Source organism: Neolamprologus multifasciatus, chromosome 13, assembly GCF_963576455.1.
Source record: "Neolamprologus multifasciatus chromosome 13, fNeoMul1.2, whole genome shotgun sequence".
Lineage (NCBI taxonomy): Eukaryota > Metazoa > Chordata > Actinopteri > Cichliformes > Cichlidae > Neolamprologus > Neolamprologus multifasciatus.
In genome coordinates, this window is record NC_140451.1 from 2162448 (window position 1) to 2187420 (window position 24973).

General features: G+C 43.0%; 2 long non-coding RNA genes across 2 annotated transcripts; both read left to right on the top strand.

The window, feature by feature from the left end:
* Positions 1-3480: 3480 nt before the first annotated feature.
* Positions 3481-9571, top strand: LOC146504782 (uncharacterized). The gene is made up of 2 exons (XR_014877620.1): positions 3481-3914; positions 6647-9571. It is a non-coding gene; the product is annotated as an uncharacterized LOC146504782 (long non-coding RNA).
* A 1001-nt stretch (positions 9572-10572) lies between these two features.
* On the top strand, positions 10573-16352 carry LOC146504783 (uncharacterized). Its single transcript, XR_014877619.1, has 2 exons — positions 10573-10693; positions 12144-16352. It is a non-coding gene; the product is annotated as an uncharacterized LOC146504783 (long non-coding RNA).
* Positions 16353-24973: the final 8621 nt, after the last annotated feature.

The window sequence follows — 24973 nt, forward strand, 5'->3', positions numbered from 1 at the left end:
CGGGTGAGGGCCTCCAGCTCGCACTGGAACGGTTCGTAGCCGAGTGTGAAGCAGCGGGAATGAGGATCAGCACCTCCAAATCTGAGGCCATGGTTCTCAGCCGGAAAAGGGTGGAGTGCCCACACCGGGTCGGGGATGAGTTCCTGCCCCAAGTGGAGGAGTTCAAGTATCTCGGGGTCTTGTTCGCGAGTGATGGGAGAAGGGAGCCGGAGATCGACAGACGGATTGGGGCTGCAGCTGCAATAATGCAGACGCTGCACCGGTCCGTCGTGGTGAAGAGGGAGCTGAGTGTAAAAGCGAAGCTCTCAATTTACCGGTCGATCTACGTCCCTACCCTCACCTATGGCCACGAGCTGTGGGTAGTGACCGAAAGAACGAGATCGCGTATACAAGCGGCGGAAATGAGCTTCCTCCAAAGGGTGGCTGGCCTCTCCCTTAGAGATAGGGTGAGAAGTTCGGCCATCCGGGAGGGGCTCAGAGTAGAGCCGCTGCTGCTCCACATTGAAAGGAGCCAGCTGAGGTGGTTCGGGAATCTGACAAGGATGCCTCCTGGGCGCCTCCTGGGTGAGGTGTTCCAGGCATGTCCCACCGGGAGGAGGCCCCGGGGCAGACCCAGGACATGCTGGAGAGATTATATCTCTCGGCTGGCCTGGGAATGCCTTGGCGTTCCCCCGGACAAGCTGGAGGAGGTGGCTGGGGAGAGGGAGGTCTGGGCCTCTTTGCTTAGGCTGCTGCCCCCGCGACCCAGCCTCGGATAAAGCGGAAGAAGATGGATGGATAGACAATGTGAATAACATGTTGAGGGATTGGCTGTGTTAGTTGACATTAGACATCATATTAGAGTCCCAGATATAAACCTGGTGGGAGTGTCCCCCCACAGAGGGACAAAAGGACCCCCTGATGATCCTCTAATCGCCTGAGCCAAGGTGTGGAACTGGGTATGGGTCCCAATCAGCCAGAGTTTCGGGTGAGTTCATTGTGAAACCTGGCCCCACCTTATCATGCGAATTCCTGAGGTCAGATGGCCCAGGATGTGAGTGGGCGTTAAGGCGTCTAGGAAGGGATCTCAAAACTGGATTATAGATGGCAGAGAGTTGGTGTCGTAAACCACCGCCTCTGTTCAAAGATGGTCGCTCACAGTGGACATAGATGGCTTCTTTCACTCCTCTTTCAAACCATCTGTCCTCTCTGTCCAAAATGTGAACATTGGCATCCTCGAAAGAGTGTCCTTTATCCTTAAGATGCAGATGGACAGCTGAATCTTGTCCTGTGGAGGTGGCTCCCTCTGTGGGGGGACAATCCCACCAGGTTTATATCTGGGACTCTCCACCATTTGACCTTAGAACTGAAGAAGCCTCTCGGATGAGAGGTGAAACATCTTCAAGTAACTTAAAGAAGTCCAGACGCTTTTCTTTGCAAGCTCCTTTGAAAGAGAAAGATCGCTGACAAATGGGAATCCACAGTTTTTGAGGTGGCGTCTGTGAAACCTGACATCAATGTGTACCACATCAGAGACCCTGTGACACTCAGGGAAAAAGTTGTTCACCGAAACCTACTACTTCCTGTGAGTTTCATTCCTGCAAGAAACGAGTGCATACCAGTGTCAACCTGCCCCTCGGTTGCAGATAGTGGACAAGGTGAACCAGAACTTCCAGGTGATGTGCAGGATGGTGAGACGAAGACGGTTCGCTGGCTCATGCAGATGGACCAAGCAAGTGACAGGGACTCTGCGGTTGGTCAACCTGGTTGTTCTCTTGGTGCGGATTTGAGCGTCCCAACCTCTGAGGCAGAATCGACTGTGGCTCCGCCTGCTGTGTGTGACCCGTTGGTTTCCCGGTTGCCCTCCCCTGCTCCCTCTATTGAATCTGTTGTGTCCCGGAGTGCCTCCTCTCAGCTTCTGGCGGGAGATGCTCAACATGTCATTTCCCCTGATCTTGTGACTGACACACACCTGAGTACAGAGGCCCATGTAGTGCGTACACAGCCGCCACCTCTTTGTACTAGATCGGGTAGACCTGTGAAACCTCCAACACGTCTCATTTGTGAGATCAATGAACAACAGGTTGATGATTCAGTGTCGACAGTTGACTCCTTTTTTTCATTTGTGCGAAATATGTTTTCAGGATAGATTACTAGCCGTTTTGCAAATGTGCTGTTACTCAGAACGTTTTGGGTACTACCTGCTTGGAGCAATGTTCACATCATGGGAGGTGTATACGGCATCTTTCATATCTGGGTTGGCAGGGGAATTGGCCACTCTCTTGCTCACCTTATTCCATATGGAAAGTTTTTTTAACTGACTTGAACTATATTGTGCTCCCACGGTCACACTGTTATGTTTTATGCATTGGAAGTTTCTGTTTTTCTGCTGTCATGCCCCAATTTAGCAGGATTTAAGGGGGGTGTGTGTAACATAGTTAAATAGAGTTGAAGTTAAATCCCGCTAAATGGGACATTGGCGCCTTTTTGTTGTGAATGCAGGTATGTGACTGTGCCACACTGTTTAGAGAATTCACATTGTTTCATGTACAGCTTTAAAATATATTTCTATATTCCTTTCATTTGGAAAATTTAACATGCAATGTTAATGGTGTTGAAGTTTTTCTATTTTGGTTGTATAAATTTACCACTATACGATCACACTGCAAGTGGAAATGTAATCCTCAGAATAATGGAGGATTCCTGCGAGATTTTGTGCTGATTACTGGAATTACTGGGTTCTTAATGTGCAGTTTTATTGTCAAACCCGACTGAATAAACAAAAAAATGTCCTTTGACCTTTACTTTTGTCAAACAGCGGCCATATGGACTTGTACTGAACATCGACAGCACGAGAGGTAACGTGGCAAAGTAACAGAATAACCGACTAAACAAAGATTCGCCAATACAATACGAGGAATAAAGGAAATGAAATACAAAACACAAAAATACGGCAGTGACCTCTGTGTGCAGAACAAAATACAAAGAGCTAAATCACACAAGGCTCCTTTAAAAACTGTGGAAGTGTTACATACATTTTTATAAACACTTACATTCCACAGAAATCTCAGCTCACTCAGATACTGGAGCACACAGACGATCTCGCAACTCATCCCTTGCATGGAGAAAATGGCCGCAACATAAAAAAGGAGAAAACGACCTCAGAAACATGGCCAACATCTGTTTGATTAGACTAACAAATAATGGTTGACCATTTTCAGGTGCTCGCCTAACCTTCAGTAGTTCGAGGTCATTGAAACGCTAAAGTTTTATATATCCAGTTTCCTTGGATTGATAATCTGTCTCGTATTGAAATTGTTCTTTGGTCAGATTTACCTGTTGCAGAATTTCAGGGTCGCTCTTGTTGACTTTAATAGCCACGATCTGTCTGTTTGCTCTGTGAATTGGTTAGAAACAAAACTGAACTTGTTTTGGTTTCTTTTGTAAAATGCTCTGAAAACATCTGGAAAGGGTTTGGGTTGGTGTCAGGTCGACGTCCGTTATGCCATAAAGTATAATGGGTGAGCGCTCGTATTATGGGTTTTAAATCAAAGCAAAGCTACCGCGTCACAAGGGATCAAAGTGATTCTGATGTATGCGCAGGCGCACACACACATGTTTGCTTATGTAATATTGTTTACACTAAATTTGACCGTAGGCAATTTAATATGAGTCAATCAAAGAAAATATTAGTTTTGGAGAATTTTGAAATTCTAATTAATTAATTTAGTCTAAAAGCAACATTTCTCTGCCTGGGCTGCCTTGTACCTCTGCACGTCAGTCTGTTTCAATGTGTGACCCCCCCTCCCCGAACAGTCGGGGGTGAGCGCACTAACGTGCTGGAGGCCGTTTTAATGAGTGTTTGCTGGAAAACGAAAAATACAAGAAGGAGTCTGCAAGAAGGATTTGTACGTTTTCACTGTGGAGGAGTTTGCGTAAGTCCTAGTAAATCATTTTCTCCAGTGTGGACGTTACACATGCTAATTTTTAAAATCGTTTTTATTATTTTGCTAGCTAGCAAACTCGCGGGATAAATGATTGAAATGCACTCAGTGTGATGCAATACGGTGCCGCTATTCTAACAGTTAGTTATTGCAGGGTAATTTCTGGAATATGCTGTGAATTTAACCAAGATTACACAGCAGTAGCAGTAATGCGAGTTACTTCCCCAAAGTGAAAGCTTTAAACGTTAGCCCGATGCTAAACTAGCCAACTCAAGCTTTCTGATTGAAGGCTAAAAGCAGCGTTGTCACCAAGTAAACAGAATATTGATTCTATTTTGGTGTATTGCTGCAGTTTTTTCAAGTATTAACTTGGTGCTTTTGGCAACCTTAGGGGGAAATAATGGTAATATGACTGATCCATATGGACACAAAGAATATAGACTTTTTTGTGCTACCGAAGTTCCGTGGCTTTCATTCAAAATCTGTTTATCGTTAAACAACTTGAAGATTATAATGGCTTCAAACTCACATTGAGGCCTGTGGGGCACTATCAGCCACTGAAACAGTAGACAAATGAATATTTCATACCTTAAGGCTGCCTGTTTATTTAAGGGAGATGAACAATACATTATAATTGTATATAATAATATCACAGATGATAGATTAAATAGGTTTTTGATAGATGCTTGTGCATTGTTAAAGTCTTATATGTTGAATTGATCTGAGTATGTCATCTGTTCAAAGCCTCTCCCAGTCAGTGCTGTTCTCTATGCCTGTCTTACTCTACATGATCTTTTTTAACATCAGCATGCTAAAGGACTTGTTTGGAAGAGACTGCTATTTTATACGCTAAAATATGTTTTTCTTCTGGTTGGTGAAAACACTTTATTATCCTCTAATAGATTTTTTAAATGCTTGGTGATGGTAGTACCCAAAACTAGCTGCATCAGGTACTTCCCTGTGTATTTGGAGAGGATCAGAAGTCCCAGGAATAAAAAAGCAACTAATTATTTATCTGCACAGCCGTACAAGTGGCTGACTGCTAGTTTGGTCCTCTGAGGCCGTGTCCTAGTCAGTGTGTCTCGCTAGATTTCTCTCTCTTCTGTTAATTGAGCCTTTTTGTTTGTTTTGTGCAGTTCTGGTTAATAAGTGAAATTAATAAAAGCCGCAGAAATATTTTCATTGCATTTCTGTTTGTTCTGTACTTGCTAACTGTCAGTTCAGAAGAAAATGTAGCTGCTGTTTGCCAACAAACTCAGTTCCTTTGCCCGATAATTTCCTTCAAAAAAAATGCCTACATATATATTTATAAGCTGAGTTATTATATAGCTGAATAATTATATCTTTCAATTCATAACTAATAATGTTTTATTTTAAATTAGTGTCTTTTAGCTTCTTCTGCTTATTATTGTTATCCATCCATTTTCTTCTGCTTATCAAGGACTGGTTTACCCGGGCAGCAGCCTAAGCAGAGTAGCCCACGTCTCCCTCTCCCCAGCCACCTCCTCCACTTCTTCTGGGATAACACCAAGACATCCTCAGGCCAGCTGAGAGATATAGCCTCTCCAGAGTGTCCTAGGTCTGCCCTGGGCCTCTTTCTCCTTTTCTCATCAGCCTCTCTTCAACGTGTAGGAATAGCAGCTCTACTCTGAGCCCCTTTTGAGTAACTGAACTCCTCAGCCTGTCTTTAAGGGAGAGGCAACACCCTTAGAGAAAGCTCGTGTTTTTCATCTGTCAGTCCTCTGCTCACCTGTCCCCAAACTCGTAAACAAGAGAAGATTAAAGTCCTCCGCTTGATGCTGCAAGTCATTGTTTTTTATTGTCTTTTTCTTAATATATTCAGATCATTCTAAAAATATCTGTACAACAGTTTGTTTATGCAGTCAGCATTTGTATATATACAGCAGTATTCTCAAACAAGCAACAGTGAACGCACCTGTGTGAGGCAAATTCCACAATCACAGTTCAATCAGTCCCCCCACCCTGACACTTTTTTCCACTTTAAGTGAGGAAATGGAATTAAATCTGACACATCTTTATCTTTTTTGGACATATCAACATATCTTTTTAAGGTTAAGAGAATATGGTCATCAGATTGGAGAAGCTGAACAATCAGAGCTGTGATAATGATATTTAAGGATATTTAAGGTGTGTTGACTGGTTCATAACGTCAGCTCATGTGAGAAAACATCCCATGCTAAAAGTTGCCGCTAGCTGCTGGTTGATGGTGAATTTATTGTGTGTTTCCACCGTCTGTACAGATGAAGAGTAGCAGAGCTGGAGATGAGGCAGGAGGAAGAGTTGACTCAATTCAATTTCACTTTATTTATATAGCGTTAATCACAACAACAGTCACCTCAAGACACTTTATACTGCAAGGTGGAGGCCCTATTGTAATACAGAGGAAACGAAATGATCAAAACAAGCCCTTTTGAGCGAGCACTTGGTGACTGTGGGAAGGAAAAACACCATTTTAACTGGAAGAAACTTCCAGTAGAAGCAGGTATAGGGAGGGGCAGCCTCTGAGGACTGGTTGGGGTTGAGGGGAGGGAGAAAGGACAAAGGACACGCTGTGGAAGAGAGCCACTCTATGAGCTGTTCATTCAGTTTGTGGTTTAGCTCGACTCCATGACGTTTCTGAACTAATGCTTTGCTCAATTAATGTTGCAATGAATTATGGGTGGATTTTACTGATATTCTATCTTTATGTTGTCACCAAACAGATCTACAGATTTAGGATTAGCTACAGGCTCCTCTACCCCTGCTAGCCCTTCTGTCCTGCCCAGGATGGCGCCCCTGGTGAGCTTTTTACTGGCTGCGGGACATTTGATTCTGAGTGCTTTGACCCAAAACCTTCTGTTTTTGTTTTCCTTATCTTAGAAATAACAGATGAGGGCTCTTCTTTTGTGTGAGCGTGCCCCATGTTTACAACTATCTCCCTCGTGTTTAGAGCTACAGCCCCGTGTGCGTGGCTGGCTCCTGGCCAGCGTGGACGGTGAGACCACCGGCTCGTCCCAGCAAACTACGTTAAGATCCTCAGCAAGAGAAGAGACCGCCGGGCCACAGATGTGGAGAGGCTCGCTCAGGCCCAGCAGGCGAACACGCAGGCACCCCAAACAACCTCAGCTGCACAAATCTGTGTCTCTCCTGCAGCCCATAAACGTACAGCATCTACCCGCATCATGTACAGTACATGAAGGACCCGTCTCGTCAGATTCATTAGGCTCAGCTGTGTCCCCCTCCTGTGTTTCCTCGTTTCCCTCTGTGTGTATTTATAGTAGTGATGGCCAAACAAAGCTTTCTGAAGCTTGTGTTGAAAAACGATTCATTACTGGAAGCTTTTTAACACAGTCCTCTGTGGTGACATCTGCTGGTCAAAAATATGAAGAGCAGCTTGAATCTACAGAAAAACTGAACTGCTTCATTATGATTGCCCACTCTGCAGAGTGGAATTCACAATTGGACGTCACTGATCACGTGACTGTGGCCAAACGAATCGAGCATCGACAGAGTGCTTCTGAAGCGGTGTGTTGGTGTTTTCGACACACGCGCCGGAGCGTCAGCTTCAAGCGGGCCATCACTAATTTATAGCATTCGTGCTCTTGTGTGCGTTACTGGTCCGTCTGTGTTCCTCCATGCTGTTTTTCCTGCTTGTCATCGTGTTTTAACTCCATTCCCTCGTGTCCAGGTTTCTTATCTGGTTCTCAGCTTTCCCAGTTTAGGTTTTCCTAGTTTTGTTTCTCGCCTCCCTCGCCTTTGTTTGTATGTCACTCTCCATAAATAAAGCTCACTCACATCAGCAGTGCCTGCATCTTGGGTCCTCCATTCATATCTCAACACGCAAACCCTGACATTTATTGTGTAGTTACATACTGCTAGGAAGTGCTGACAAAATATGAAATTATGATGCTGTTTATGTAGAGGCACAGTACCAACACAGAACAGCGGGGACACAGAACCAAAACCTAAGAACTAACATCACACATCAAGAAATCAAAGATTAATAAAACAAAACAGAAAACACTGAGCCAGCGACCCAGGACCGTGACATTCAGTTTCTCAAGGAGGAATCAAAGCAAACATTTGTTTCTTTTTATGAATAAGAGATTTCCTTTATGGGTTACGTGATGGTGTAAGTTCCAGCACAGCTCATTTAGTGTGCAGAAGTGCTCCGAGGCCCCTATGAAACACATGATTGAAAGAATCTAATAAATTAGAGGGTGCAGTAGCTGTAGTATGACTTTTTGTTCTCCTGCTGCATGACGACTTTACTTTTTTCTTTCTTTTGGTGGGAGGAAGTCGACATCTCAGTCCATTGTGACGTGCAGATCTTTGACTGGCTTATGAACTCCGTCAGGAGGAACTCAGCAGGAGAGGGAAACAAGGACCAACAAACCCGGCTTGGTAAAAAGGAACAAGAACAGAAAAAATCAACATCATTACACATCCCTGAGCTGTCATTTACACCACCTGTGGCGCTTGATTTATTGCTCACTAAACGTGGTGTGTTTGGTGCGTCACTGGCTGCGTGTTCTGTGTTATTTGTCGGTCGTGGGGTTTGGGCGTTGATATTTGACATCACAGCAGAGAAGCGAGTCTGGCGTTGATATTTGACATCACAGCAGAGAAGCGACTTTGGCATTGATATTTGACATCACAGCAGAGAAGCGAGTTTGGCATTGATATTTGACATCACAACAGAGAAGCGAGTTTGGCATTGACATTTGACATCACAACAGAGAAGCGAGTTTGGCATTGATATTTGACATCACAGCAGAGAAGCGAGTTTGGCATTGATATTTGACATCACAACAGAGCAGCGAGTTTGGCATTGATATTTGACATCACAACAGAGAAGCGAGTTTGGCATTGACATTTGACATCACAACAGAGAAGCGAGTTTGGCATTGACATTTGACATCACAACAGAGAAGCGAGTTTGGCATTGATATTTGACATCACAACAGAGAAGCGAGTTTGGCATTGATATTTGACATCACAACAGAGCAGCGAGTTTCGCATTGATATTTGACATCACAACAGAGAAGCGAGTTTGGCATTGACATTTGACATCACAACAGAGAAGCGAGTTTGGCATTGATATTTGACATCACAGCAGAGAAGCGAGTCTGGCATTGACATTTGACATCACAACAGAGAAGCGAGTTTGGCATTGATATTTGACATCACAACAGAGAAGCGAGTTTGGCATTGATATTTGACATCACAACAGAGAAGCGAGTCTGGCATTGATATTTGACATCACAACAGAGAAGCGAGTTTGGCATTGATATTTGACATCACAACAGAGAAGCGAGTTTGGCATTGATATTTGACATCACAACAGAGAAGCGAGTCTGTCATTGATATTTGACATCACAACAGAGAAGCGAGTCTGTCATTGATATTTGACATCACAACAGAGAAGCGAGTTTGGCATTGATATTTGACATCAATAGAGAAGCGAGTCTGGCATTGATATTTGACATCACAATAGAGAAGCGAGTCTGGCATTGATATTTGACATCACAACAGAGAGACTGGATGTGATGTCAGACCCCTCTAAATCGTGTAATTTACAGATATTTAATTCCAATGATTTGACTGCATCATTGTGTCTTTGAGTTATGACCCAAACTCTCTTTCAACTTTGTGAATAAATTCACGTCCCCCTGTGACCTCATAATTACACCACAGTTCAGATGGGATGAATTAGTCATGAGGTCACACCAACAGTGACAACATCAGCAGTGACATCACTAAAGTTGCCAGGTGAGTCCTTAAATAGAACCCGTGACGTGGAGCAGGTACCGCCGTTTTGGACGATGCCACAACGCAGGTATAGACGCAAACATGCCTCTCGCCCCATTCGCAGACGCAGGAGAGCCCACAAGGCCTCGGGTGTCCGCAGACGTGGGAGAAGATACGTCGCAGACATTAGACAATCTCAATAAACATGTAGGATGAACATCAAAATGACGTCATCGCCTAATTTGCATAATTGGTCATGCTAATATAATTGTAACCTACATTGTTGGAGAGAGAAATAACATCGTGGACGAGACATAAAGTGAGTAAAAAACGTCCTAAATGCATTTAGAGTTTATTTAGAACTACGAATTAAATTTGTTTTAGCAATAATTGTTTTTTGTAATGTCACAATTCCAACCCTGCTCCTTTATCCGGGCTTGGACCGGCAAAAGTGACCTGAAATAGGCACTCTGGTGGAGTTACTTTGGTGTGTGTGTGTTTTAAGCCTGATCCACAAAACAGCATAACAGTAAAAGAAGAACTGACTGCGTTACAGTCAGTGCTGGAGCAGCGGCTTCGCTCATGCGCGATTCATTTGCAGTTTGGACGCACAGGTGTGAACATCTTCTGCCCTGATAGCAGTTGGGGGAGGACTATCCTCCGCCCGTGAGCGCTCTGGCACGGGCGAGGTGCCCACGGCAGCACCCGCTGCTTGTTGAGAGTAAGAGCGATACACGCTTTCACGTCAAAAAGACGTCATAAATATGTCTCCAATAACACCAGAAAAAGTCGCCAGATTTGTCGCTAGTCGCTTTTTAGAAAAAAAGTCGCTAAGGGGTCTGAAAACTCGCTAAATATAGCGACAAAGTCGCTAAGTTGGCAACACTGCTCCCCGAAAAGTCGGGGGTGAGCGCACTAACGTGCTGGAGGCCGTTTTAATGAGTGTTTGCTGGAAAACGAAAAATACAAGAAGGAGTCTGCAAGAAGGATTTGTACGTTTTCACTGTGGAGGAGTTTGCGTAAGTCCTAGTAAATCATTTTCTCCAGTGTGGACGTTACACATGCTAATTTTTAAAATCGTTTTTATTATTTTGCTAGCTAGCAAACTCGCGGGATAAATGATTGAAATGCACTCAGTGTGATGCAATACGGTGCCGCTATTCTAACAGTTAGTTATTGCAGGGTAATTTCTGGAATATGCTGTGAATTTAACCAAGATTACACAGCAGTAGCAGTAATGCGAGTTACTTCCCCAAAGTGAAAGCTTTAAACGTTAGCCCGATGCTAAACTAGCCAACTCAAGCTTTCTGATTGAAGGCTAAAAGCAGCGTTGTCACCAAGTAAACAGAATATTGATTCTATTTTGGTGTATTGCTGCAGTTTTTTCAAGTATTAACTTGGTGCTTTTGGCAACCTTAGGGGGAAATAATGGTAATATGACTGATCAATATGGACACAAAGAATATAGACTTTTTTGTGCTACCGAAGTTCCGTGGCTTTCATTCAAAATCTGTTTATCGTTAAACAACTTGAAGATTATAATGGCTTCAAACTCACATTGAGGCCTGTGGGGCACTATCAGCCACTGAAACAGTAGACAAATGAATATTTCATACCTTAAGGCTGCCTGTTTATTTAAGGGAGATGAACAATACATTATAATTGTATATAATAATATCACAGATGATAGATTAAATAGGTTTTTGATAGATGCTTGTGCATTGTTAAAGTCTTATATGTTGAATTGATCTGAGTATGTCATCTGTTCAAAGCCTCTCCCAGTCAATGCTGTTCTCTATGCCTGTCTTACTCTACATGATCTTTTTTAACATCAGCATGCTAAAGGACTTGTTTGGAAGAGACTGCTATTTTATACGCTAAAATATGTTTTTCTTCTGGTTGGTGAAAACACTTTATTATCCTCTAATAGATTTTTTAAATGCTTGGTGATGGTAGTACCCAAAACTAGCTGCATCAGGTACTTCCCTGTGTATTTGGAGAGGATCAGAAGTCCCAGGAATAAAAAAGCAACTAATTATTTATCTGCACAGCCGTACAAGTGGCTGACTGCTAGTTTGGTCCTCTGAGGCCGTGTCCTAGTCAGTGTGTCTCGCTAGATTTCTCTCTCTTCTGTTAATTGAGCCTTTTTGTTTGTTTTGTGCAGTTCTGGTTAATAAGTGAAATTAATAAAAGCCGCAGAAATATTTTCATTGCATTTCTGTTTGTTCTGTACTTGCTAACTGTCAGTTCAGAAGAAAATGTAGCTGCTGTTTGCCAACAAACTCAGTTCCTTTGCCCGATAATTTCCTTCAAAAAAAATGCCTACATATATATTTATAAGCTGAGTTATTATATAGCTGAATAATTATATCTTTCAATTCATAACTAATAATGTTTTATTTTAAATTAGTGTCTTTTAGCTTCTTCTGCTTATTATTGTTATCCATCCATTTTCTTCTGCTTATCAAGGACTGGTTTACCCGGGCAGCAGCCTAAGCAGAGAAGCCCACGTCTCCCTCTCCCCAGCCACCTCCTCCACTTCTTCTGGGATAACACCAAGACATCCTCAGGCCAGCTGAGAGATATAGCCTCTCCAGAGTGTCCTAGGTCTGCCCTGGGCCTCTTTCTCCTTTTCTCATCAGCCTCTCTTCAACGTGTAGGAATAGCAGCTCTACTCTGAGCCCCTTTTGAGTAACTGAACTCCTCAGCCTGTCTTTAAGGGAGAGGCAACACCCTTAGAGAAAGCTCGTGTTTTTCATCTGTCAGTCCTCTGCTCACCTGTCCCCAAACTCGTAAACAAGAGAAGATTAAAGTCCTCCGCTTGATGCTGCAAGTCATTGTTTTTTATTGTCTTTTTCTTAATATATTCAGATCATTCTAAAAATATCTGTACAACAGTTTGTTTATGCAGTCAGCATTTGTATATATACAGCAGTATTCTCAAACAAGCAACAGTGAACGCACCTGTGTGAGGCAAATTCCACAATCACAGTTCAATCAGTCCCCCCACCCTGACACTTTTTTCCACTTTAAGTGAGGAAATGGAATTAAATCTGACACATCTTTATCTTTTTTGGACATATCAACATATCTTTTTAAGGTTAAGAGAATATGGTCATCAGATTGGAGAAGCTGAACAATCAGAGCTGTGATAATGATATTTAAGGATATTTAAGGTGTGTTGACTGGTTCATAACGTCAGCTCATGTGAGAAAACATCCCATGCTAAAAGTTGCCGCTAGCTGCTGGTTGATGGTGAATTTATTGTGTGTTTCCACCGTCTGTACAGATGAAGAGTAGCAGAGCTGGAGATGAGGCAGGAGGAAGAGTTGACTCAATTCAATTTCAGTTTATTTATATAGCGTTAATCACAACAACAGTCACCTCAAGACACTTTATACTGCAAGGTGGAGGCCCTATTGTAATACAGAGGAAACGAAATGATCAAAACAAGCCCTTTTGAGCGAGCACTTGGTGACTGTGGGAAGGAAAAACACCATTTTAACTGGAAGAAACTTCCAGTAGAAGCAGGTATAGGGAGGGGCAGCCTCTGAGGACTGGTTGGGGTTGAGGGGAGGGAGAAAGGACAAAGGACACGCTGTGGAAGAGAGCCACTCTATGAGCTGTTCATTCAGTTTGTGGTTTAGCTCGACTCCATGACGTTTCTGAACTAATGCTTTGCTCAATTAATGTTGCAATGAATTATGGGTGGATTTTACTGATATTCTATCTTTATGTTGTCACCAAACAGATCTACAGATTTAGGATTAGCTACAGGCTCCTCTACCCCTGCTAGCCCTTCTGTCCTGCCCAGGATGGCGCCCCTGGTGAGCTTTTTACTGGCTGCGGGACATTTGATTCTGAGTGCTTTGACCCAAAACCTTCTGTTTTTGTTTTCCTTATCTTAGAAATAACAGATGAGGGCTCTTCTTTTGTGTGAGCGTGCCCCATGTTTACAACTATCTCCCTCGTGTTTAGAGCTACAGCCCCGTGTGCGTGGCTGGCTCCTGGCCAGCGTGGACGGTGAGACCACCGGCTCGTCCCAGCAAACTACGTTAAGATCCTCAGCAAGAGAAGAGACCGCCGGGCCACAGATGTGGAGAGGCTCGCTCAGGCCCAGCAGGCGAACACGCAGGCACCCCAAACAACCTCAGCTGCACAAATCTGTGTCTCTCCTGCAGCCCATAAACGTACAGCATCTACCCGCATCATGTACAGTACATGAAGGACCCGTCTCGTCAGATTCATTAGGCTCAGCTGTGTCCCCCTCCTGTGTTTCCTCGTTTCCCTCTGTGTGTGTTTATAGTAGTGATGGCCAAACAAAGCTTTCTGAAGCTTGTGTTGAAAAACGATTCATTACTGGAAGCTTTTTAACACAGTCCTCTGTGGTGACATCTGCTGGTCAAAAATATGAAGAGCAGCTTGAATCTACAGAAAAACTGAACTGCTTCATTATGATTGCCCACTCTGCAGAGTGGAATTCACAATTGGACGTCACTGATCACGTGACTGTGGCCAAACGAATCGAGCATCGACAGAGTGCTTCTGAAGCGGTGTGTTGGTGTTTTCGACACACGCGCCGGAGCGTCAGCTTCAAGCGGGCCATCACTAATTTATAGCATTCGTGCTCTTGTGTGCGTTACTGGTCCGTCTGTGTTCCTCCAGGCTGTTTTTCCTGCTTGTCATCGTGTTTTAACTCCATTCCCTCGTGTCCAGGTTTCTTATCTGGTTCTCAGCTTTCCCAGTTTAGGTTTTCCTAGTTTTGTTTCTCGCCTCCCTCGCCTTTGTTTGTATGTCACTCTCCATAAATAAAGCTCACTCACATCAGCAGTGCCTGCATCTTGGGTCCTCCATTCATATCTCAACACGCAAACCCTGACATTTATTGTGTAGTTACATACTGCTAGGAAGTGCTGACAAAATATGAAATTATGATGCTGTTTATGTAGAGGCACAGTACCAACACAGAACAGCGGGGACACAGAACCAAAACCTAAGAACTAACATCACACATCAAGAAATCAAAGATTAATAAAACAAAACAGAAAACACTGAGCCAGCGACCCAGGACCGTGACATTCAGTTTCTCAAGGAGGAATCAAAGCAAACATTTGTTTCTTTTTATGAATAAGAGATTTCCTTTATGGGTTACGTGATGGTGTAAGTTCCAGCACAGCTCATTTAGTGTGCAGAAGTGCTCCGAGGCCCCTATGAAACACATGATTGAAAGAATCTAATAAATTAGAGGGTGCAGTAGCTGTAGTATGACTTTTTGTTCTCCTGCTGCATGACGACTTTACTTTTTTCTTTCTTTTGGTGGGAGGAAGTCGACATCTCAGTCCATTGTGACGTGCAGATCTTTGACTGGCTTATGAACTCCGTCAGGAGGAACTCAGCAGGAGAGGGAAACAAGGACCAACAAACCCGGCTTGGTAAAAAGGAACAAGAACAGAAAAAATCAACATCATTACACATCCCTGAGCTGTCATTTACACCACCTGTGGCGCTTGATTTATTGGTCACTAAACGTGGTGTGTGTTTGGTGCGTCACTGGCTGCGTGTTCTGTGTTATTTGTCGGTCGTGGGGTTTGGGCGTTGATATTTGACATCACAGCAGAGAAGCGAGTCTGGCGTTGATATTTGACATCACAGCAGAGAAGCGACTTTGGCATTGATATTTGACATCACAGCAGAGAAGCGAGTTTGGCATTGATATTTGACATCACAACAGAGAAGCGAGTTTGGCATTGACATTTGACATCACAACAGAGAAGCGAGTTTGGCATTGATATTTGACATCACAGCAGAGAAGCGAGTTTGGCATTGATATTTGACATCACAACAGAGCAGCGAGTTTGGCATTGATATTTGACATCACAACAGAGAAGCGAGTTTGGCATTGACATTTGACATCACAACAGAGAAGCGAGTTTGGCATTGACATTTGACATCACAACAGAGAAGCGAGTTTGGCATTGATATTTGACATCACAACAGAGAAGCGAGTTTGGCATTGATATTTGACATCACAACAGAGCAGCGAGTTTCGCATTGATATTTGACATCACAACAGAGAAGCGAGTTTGGCATTGACATTTGACATCACAACAGAGAAGCGAGTTTGGCATTGATATTTGACATCACAGCAGAGAAGCGAGTCTGGCATTGACATTTGACATCACAACAGAGAAGCGAGTTTGGCATTGATATTTGACATCACAACAGAGAAGCGAGTTTGGCATTGATATTTGACATCACAACAGAGAAGCGAGTCTGGCATTGATATTTGACATCACAACAGAGAAGCGAGTTTGGCATTGATATTTGACATCACAACAGAGAAGCGAGTTTGGCATTGATATTTGACATCACAACAGAGAAGCGAGTCTGTCATTGATATTTGACATCACAACAGAGAAGCGAGTCTGTCATTGATATTTGACATCACAACAGAGAAGCGAGTTTGGCATTGATATTTGACATCAATAGAGAAGCGAGTCTGGCATTGATATTTGACATCACAATAGAGAAGCGAGTCTGGCATTGATATTTGACATCACAACAGAGAGACTGGATGTGATGTCAGACCCCTCTAAATCGTGTAATTTACAGATATTTAATTCCAATGATTTGACTGCATCATTGTGTCTTTGAGTTATGACCCAAACTCTCTTTCAACTTTGTGAATAAATTCACGTCCCCCTGTGACCTCATAATTACACCACAGTTCAGATGGGATGAATTAGTCATGAGGTCACACCAACAGTGACAACATCAGCAGTGACATCACTAAAGTTGCCAGGTGAGTCCTTAAATAGAACCCGTGACGTGGAGCAGGTACCGCCGTTTTGGACGATGCCACAACGCAGGTATAGACGCAAACATGCCTCTCGCCCCATTCGCAGACGCAGGAGAGCCCACAAGGCCTCGGGTGTCCGCAGACGTGGGAGAAGATACGTCGCAGACATTAGACAATCTCAATAAACATGTAGGATGAACATCAAAATGACGTCATCGCCTAATTTGCATAATTGGTCATGCTAATATAATTGTAACCTACATTGTTGGAGAGAGAAATAACATCGTGGACGAGACATAAAGTGAGTAAAAAACGTCCTAAATGCATTTAGAGTTTATTTAGAACTACGAATTAAATTTGTTTTAGCAATAATTGTTTTTTGTAATGTCACAATTCCAACCCTGCTCCTTTATCCGGGCTTGGACCGGCAAAAGTGACCTGAAATAGGCACTCTGGTGGAGTTACTTTGGTGTGTGTGTGTTTTAAGCCTGATCCACAAAACAGCATAACAGTAAAAGAAGAACTGACTGCGTTACAGTCAGTGCTGGAGCAGCGGCTTCGCTCATGCGCGATTCATTTGCAGTTTGGACGCACAGGTGTGAACATCTTCTGCCCTGATAGCAGTTGGGGGAGGACTATCCTCCGCCCGTGAGCGCTCTGGCACGGGCGAGGTGCCCACGGCAGCACCCGCTGCTTGTTGAGAGTAAGAGCGATACACGCTTTCACGTCAAAAAGACGTCATAAATATGTCTCCAATAACACCAGAAAAAGTCGCCAGATTTGTCGCTAGTCGCTTTTTAGAAAAAAAGTCGCTAAGGGGGTCTGAAAACTCGCTAAATATAGCGACAAAGTCGCTAAGTTGGCAACACTGCTCCCCGAAAAGTCGGGGGTGAGCGCACTAACGTGCTGGAGGCCGTTTTAATGAGTGTTTGCTGGAAAACGAAAAATACAAGAAGGAGTCTGCAAGAAGGATTTGTACGTTTTCACTGTGGAGGAGTTTGCGTAAGTCCTAGTAAATCATTTTCTCCAGTGTGGACGTTACACATGCTAATTTTTAAAATCGTTTTTATTATTTTGCTAGCTAGCAAACTCGCGGGATAAATGATTGAAATGCACTCAGTGTGATGCAATACGGTGCCGCTATTCTAACAGTTAGTTATTGCAGGGTAATTTCTGGAATATGCTGTGAATTTAACCAAGATTACACAGCAGTAGCAGTAATGCGAGTTACTTCCCCAAAGTGAAAGCTTTAAACGTTAGCCCGATGCTAAACTAGCCAACTCAAGCTTTCTGATTGAAGGCTAAAAGCAGCGTTGTCACCAAGTAAACAGAATATTGATTCTATTTTGGTGTATTGCTGCAGTTTTTTCAAGTATTAACTTGGTGCTTTTGGCAACCTTAGGGGGAAATAATGGTAATATGACTGATCAATATGGACACAAAGAATATAGACTTTTTTGTGCTACCGAAGTTCCGTGGCTTTCATTCAAAATCTGTTTATCGTTAAACAACTTGAAGATTATAATGGCTTCAAACTCACATTGAGGCCTGTGGGGCACTATCAGCCACTGAAACAGTAGACAAATGAATATTTCATACCTTAAGGCTGCCTGTTTATTTAAGGGAGATGAACAATACATTATAATTGTATATAATAATATCACAGATGATAGATTAAATAGGTTTTTGATAGATGCTTGTGCATTGTTAAAGTCTTATATGTTGAATTGATCTGAGTATGTCATCTGTTCAAAGCCTCTCCCAGTCAGTGCTGTTCTCTATGCCTGTCTTACTCTACATGATCTTTTTTAACATCAGCATGCTAAAGGACTTGTTTGGAAGAGACTGCTATTTTATACGCTAAAATATGTTTTTCTTCTGGTTGGTGAAAACACTTTATTATCCTCTAATAGATTTTTTAAATGCTTGGTGATGGTAGTACCCAAAACTAGCTGCATCAGGTACTTCCCTGTGTATTTGGAGAGGATCAGAAGTCCCAGGAATAACAAAGCAACTAATTATTTATCTGCACAGCCGTACAAGTGGCTGACTGCTAGTTTGGTCCTCTGAGGCCGTGTCCTAGTCAGTGTGTCTCGCTAGATTTCTCTCTCTTCTGTTAATTGAGCCTTTTTGTTTGTTTTGTGCAGTTCTGGTTAATAAGTGAAATTAATAAAAGCCGCAGAAATATTTTCATTGCATTTCTGTTTGTTCTGTACTTGCTAACTGTCAGTTCAGAAGAAAATGTAGCTGCTGTTTGCCAACAAACTCAGTTCCTTTGCCCGATAATTTCCTTCAAAAAAAATGCCTACATATATATTTATAAGCTGAGTTATTATATAGCTGAATAATTATATCTTTCAATTCATAACTAATAATGTTTTATTTTAAATTAGTGTCTTTTAGCTTCTTCTGCTTATTATTGTTATCCATCCATTTTCTTCTGCTTATCAAGGACTGGTTTACCCGGGCAGCAGCCTAAGCAGAGAAGCCCACATCTCCCTCTCCCCAGCCACCTCCTCCACTTCTTCTGGGATAACACCAAGACATCCTCAGGCCAGCTGAGAGATATAGCCTCTCCAGAGTGTCCTAGGTCTGCCCTGGGCCTCTTTCTCCTTTTCTCATCAGCCTCTCTTCAACGTGTAGGAATAGCAGCTCTACTCTGAGCCCCTTTTGAGTAACTGAACTCCTCAGCCTGTCTTTAAGGGAGAGGCAACACCCTTAGAGAAAGCTCGTGTTTTTCATCTGTCAGTCCTCTGCTCACCTGTCCCCAAACTCGTAAACAAGAGAAGATTAAAGTCCTCCGCTTGATGCTGCAAGTCATTGTTTTTTATTGTCTTTTTCTTAATATATTCAGATCATTCTAAAAATATCTGTACAACAGTTTGTTTATGCAGTCAGCATTTGTATATATACAGCAGTATTCTCAAACAAGCAACAGTGAACGCACCTGTGTGAGGCAAATTCCACAATCACAGTTCAATCAGTCCCCCCACCCTGACACTTTTTTCCACTTTAAGTGAGGAAATGGAATTAAATCTGACACATCTTTATCTTTTTTGGACATATCAACATATCTTTTTAAGGTTAAGAGAATATGGTCATCAGATTGGAGAAGCTGAACAATCAGAGCTGTGATAATGATATTTAAGGATATTTAAGGTGTGTTGACTGGTTCATAACGTCAGCTCATGTGAGAAAACATCCCATGCTAAAAGTTGCCGCTAGCTGCTGGTTGATGGTGAATTTATTGTGTGTTTCCACCGTCTGTACAGATGAAGAGTAGCAGAGCTGGAGATGAGGCAGGAGGAAGAGTTGACTCAATTCAATTTCACTTTATTTATATAGCGTTAATCACAACAACAGTCACCTCAAGACACTTTATACTGCAAGGTGGAGGCCCTATTGTAATACAGAGGAAACGAAATGATCAAAACAAGCCCTTTTGAGCGAGCACTTGGTGACTGTGGGAAGGAAAAACACCATTTTAACTGGAAGAAACTTCCAGTAGAAGCAGGTATAGGGAGGGGCAGCCTCTGAGGACTGGTTGGGGTTGAGGGGAGGGAGAAAGGACAAAGGACACGCTGTGGAAGAGAGCCACTCTATGAGCTGTTCATTCAGTTTGTGGTTTAGCTCGACTCCATGACGTTTCTGAACTAATGCTTTGCTCAATTAATGTTGCAATGAATTATGGGTGGATTTTACTGATATTCTATCTTTATGTTGTCACCAAACAGATCTACAGATTTAGGATTAGCTACAGGCTCCTCTACCCCTGCTAGCCCTTCTGTCCTGCCCAGGATGGCGCCCCTGGTGAGCTTTTTACTGGCTGCGGGACATTTGATTCTGAGTGCTTTGACCCAAAACCTTCTGTTTTTGTTTTCCTTATCTTAGAAATAACAGATGAGGGCTCTTCTTTTGTGTGAGCGTGCCCCATGTTTACAACTATCTCCCTCGTGTTTAGAGCTACAGCCCCGTGTGCGTGGCTGGCTCCTGGCCAGCGTGGACGGTGAGACCACCGGCTCGTCCCAGCAAACTACGTTAAGATCCTCAGCAAGAGAAGAGACCGCCGGGCCACAGATGTGGAGAGGCTCGCTCAGGCCCAGCAGGCGAACACGCAGGCACCCCAAACAACCTCAGCTGCACAAATCTGTGTCTCTCCTGCAGCCCATAAACGTACAGCATCTACCCGCATCATGTACAGTACATGAAGGACCCGTCTCGTCAGATTCATTAGGCTCAGCTGTGTCCCCCTCCTGTGTTTCCTCGTTTCCCTCTGTGTGTATTTATAGTAGTGATGGCCAAACAAAGCTTTCTGAAGCTTGTGTTGAAAAACGATTCATTACTGGAAGCTTTTTAACACAGTCCTCTGTGGTGACATCTGCTGGTCAAAAATATGAAGAGCAGCTTGAATCTACAGAAAAACTGAACTGCTTCATTATGATTGCCCACTCTGCAGAGTGGAATTCACAATTGGACGTCACTGATCACGTGACTGTGGCCAAACGAATCGAGCATCGACAGAGTGCTTCTGAAGCGGTGTGTTGGTGTTTTCGACACACGCGCCGGAGCGTCAGCTTCAAGCGGGCCATCACTAATTTATAGCATTCGTGCTCTTGTGTGCGTTACTGGTCCGTCTGTGTTCCTCCATGCTGTTTTTCCTGCTTGTCATCGTGTTTTAACTCCATTCCCTCGTGTCCAGGTTTCTTATCTGGTTCTCAGCTTTCCCAGTTTAGGTTTTCCTAGTTTTGTTTCTCGCCTCCCTCGCCTTTGTTTGTATGTCACTCTCCATAAATAAAGCTCACTCACATCAGCAGTGCCTGCATCTTGGGTCCTCCATTCATATCTCAACACGCAAACCCTGACATTTATTGTGTAGTTACATACTGCTAGGAAGTGCTGACAAAATATGAAATTATGATGCTGTTTATGTAGAGGCACAGTACCAACACAGAACAGCGGGGACACAGAACCAAAACCTAAGAACTAACATCACACATCAAGAAATCAAAGATTAATAAAACAAAACAGAAAACACTGAGCCAGCGACCCAGGACCGTGACATTCAGTTTCTCAAGGAGGAATCAAAGCAAACATTTGTTTCTTTTTATGAATAAGAGATTTCCTTTATGGGTTACGTGATGGTGTAAGTTCCAGCACAGCTCATTTAGTGTGCAGAAGTGCTCCGAGGCCCCTATGAAACACATGATTGAAAGAATCTAATAAATTAGAGGGTGCAGTAGCTGTAGTATGACTTTTTGTTCTCCTGCTGCATGACGACTTTACTTTTTTCTTTCTTTTGGTGGGAGGAAGTCGACATCTCAGTCCATTGTGACGTGCAGATCTTTGACTGGCTTATGAACTCCGTCAGGAGGAACTCAGCAGGAGAGGGAAACAAGGACCAACAAACCCGGCTTGGTAAAAAGGAACAAGAACAGAAAAAATCAACATCATTACACATCCCTGAGCTGTCATTTACACCACCTGTGGCGCTTGATTTATTGGTCACTAAACGTGGTGTGTGTTTGGTGCGTCACTGGCTGCGTGTTCTGTGTTATTTGTCGGTCGTGGGGTTTGGGCGTTGATATTTGACATCACAGCAGAGAAGCGAGTCTGGCGTTGATATTTGACATCACAGCAGAGAAGCGACTTTGGCATTGATATTTGACATCACAGCAGAGAAGCGAGTTTGGCATTGATATTTGACATCACAACAGAGAAGCGAGTTTGGCATTGACATTTGACATCACAACAGAGAAGCGAGTTTGGCATTGATATTTGACATCACAGCAGAGAAGCGAGTTTGGCATTGATATTTGACATCACAACAGAGCAGCGAGTTTGGCATTGATATTTGACATCACAACAGAGAAGCGAGTTTGGCATTGACATTTGACATCACAACAGAGAAGCGAGTTTGGCATTGACATTTGACATCACAACAGAGAAGCGAGTTTGGCATTGATATTTGACATCACAACAGAGAAGCGAGTTTGGCATTGATATTTGACATCACAACAGAGCAGCGAGTTTCGCATTGATATTTGACATCACAACAGAGAAGCGAGTTTGGCATTGACATTTGACATCACAACAGAGAAGCGAGTTTGGCATTGATATTTGACATCACAGCAGAGAAGCGAGTCTGGCATTGACATTTGACATCACAACAGAGAAGCGAGTTTGGCATTGATATTTGACATCACAACAGAGAAGCGAGTCTGGCATTGATATTTGACATCACAACAGAGAAGCGAGTTTGGCATTGATATTTGACATCACAACAGAGAAGCGAGTTTCGCATTGATATTTGACATGACAACAGAGAAGCGAGTCTGTCATTGATATTTGACATCACAACAGAGAAGCGAGTTTGGCATTGATATTTGACATCAATAGAGAAGCGAGTCTGGCATTGATATTTGACATCACAATAGAGAAGCGAGTCTGGCATTGATATTTGACATCACAACAGAGAGACTGGATGTGATGTCAGAACCCTCTAAATCGTGTAATTTACAGATATTTAATTCCAATGATTTGACTGCATCATTGTGTCTTTGAGTTATGACCCAAACTCTCTTTCAACTTTGTGAATAAATTCACGTCCCCCTGTGACCTCATAATTACACCACAGTTCAGATGGGATGAATTAGTCATGAGGTCACACCAACAGTGACAACATCAGCAGTGACATCACTAAAGTTGCCAGGTGAGTCCTTAAATAGAACCCGTGACGTGGAGCAGGTACCGCCGTTTTGGACGATGCCACAACGCAGGTATAGACGCAAACATGCCTCTCGCCCCATTCGCAGACGCAGGAGAGCCCACAAGGCCTCGGGTGTCCGCAGACGTGGGAGAAGATACCGTCGCAGACATTAGACAATCTCAATAAACATGTAGGATGAACATCAAAATGTGGTCCAATCAAGTTTTTTTTAGATAATATATGTTGTTGTTGTTTTGTGTGTGTTTGTTATCAATGTTGTGAAAAAAGTTAAGCTTAGTAAGCCATCAAGCACTGATTACTCGTAGAAGAGCACCAATAGGAGACAGAACTAATTAGAAGGTGTTATTATTCAGTCTGTACATCGAATAGAAGGCACTAACCACAAGGTGATCTTCAATGTATCTCTGTGTGAATGTGAACGGGGCGAGAAGACCCCCACTGACTGCATGTCTTTAGACTGTGGGAGGAAGCTGGAGAGAACATGCAGACTCCACACAAAGACCCCGGCCTGATGGGGTTAGGGTCCTGAGTTTGATACCCCAAACTGAACGCAGGACAGAGGAAGGGATGGGTGATGTTCATGTGTGCCCAGGTGTATGATGTGGCTCTTTGCAGTGACACAGTAAAAAATGTGGCTGTTTGTCAGTGACTGGTTGGCTGCCCCAGCCCTGGCCCTTCATGTATTTCAGTAATGTCTTTTTCTCCCGTCTCCTCCTCTCGTTTACATGCTTTGCCCTTGTGACCCATTCCTTCTGTCACGTGTGTTTTCCCCCCAGCCATCATGTTCTGTTTGTGCTTAGTTATGTCCATGTCTCATCTCTAGTCCTCTTTTCCCTCTGTATGTATTTACAGTGTACGTGTTCCTCGTCGGTTCGTCATGCTAAGTCTGCGTGTCTTATTCCGTCATGTGTCATGTATCACTCCAAATCTCACTGACTTTAACTAATAATAACTGTTTGCTGAGTGTTATGTCTAAAAGGTATTGCACAATCGCCTCTAGTAGAGGATCAGGTTTGTTTTCCACTGATAATGGATTTTAACATGACTGACCAATGATTGTGGAGCACGTCCATGTAGGATCTTATAAATACAACGAGCAAACTTAAATGTTTTAAAATGTTCAAAACTTAATATATTATATTTCTGAAGTATGACGGAAGGAAAAAGTTTCATATTGTTAAAAATATCCAATTTCATATGATCAAATTTATGTCAAAAAGTTCATATTTATTCCTCCTATGTCATGTGTGAGTACTGTACTGTAAATGTCATATATATCAGATGATACTGATAACCTAATGCTAATAACTATGCAGAGGTCTCTAGGCCTCGACTTTTATGGAGCATGTGAAGTTTGGGGCAGAGTGGACAAAGAAAAGTTTCTCAGCAGGTTCAACAGGTTGCTACAACACAGGCCGATGAAGTATTGCACTCACTCATCCAAACTGGCAAACATGTAACATACACCCTAAGACTGATCCTGCTTTTACTCCTTTGCTATGATTTAATTTGATATTATGTAGCCTTGGAGACAGTTTGCATAGATTAGAATGTTAGATTCCTGTGATGTCATCAATGCCCGATGTTTTGTTTTAATGTCTTGTGATAGTTCTAAGTGCAGACAAAGTCAGAGTTCAAGTGAGTTTAGTCCAATTTTGATCCAGTTTCTGACATGTGGTCAAAATCTTGGCCGACCTTTACCACACCACGTGCTGTGGGTGTGCGTAAATATCTAGGTGAGTAAAGTCTCCTTTACCTGTTAAATTCAATTTG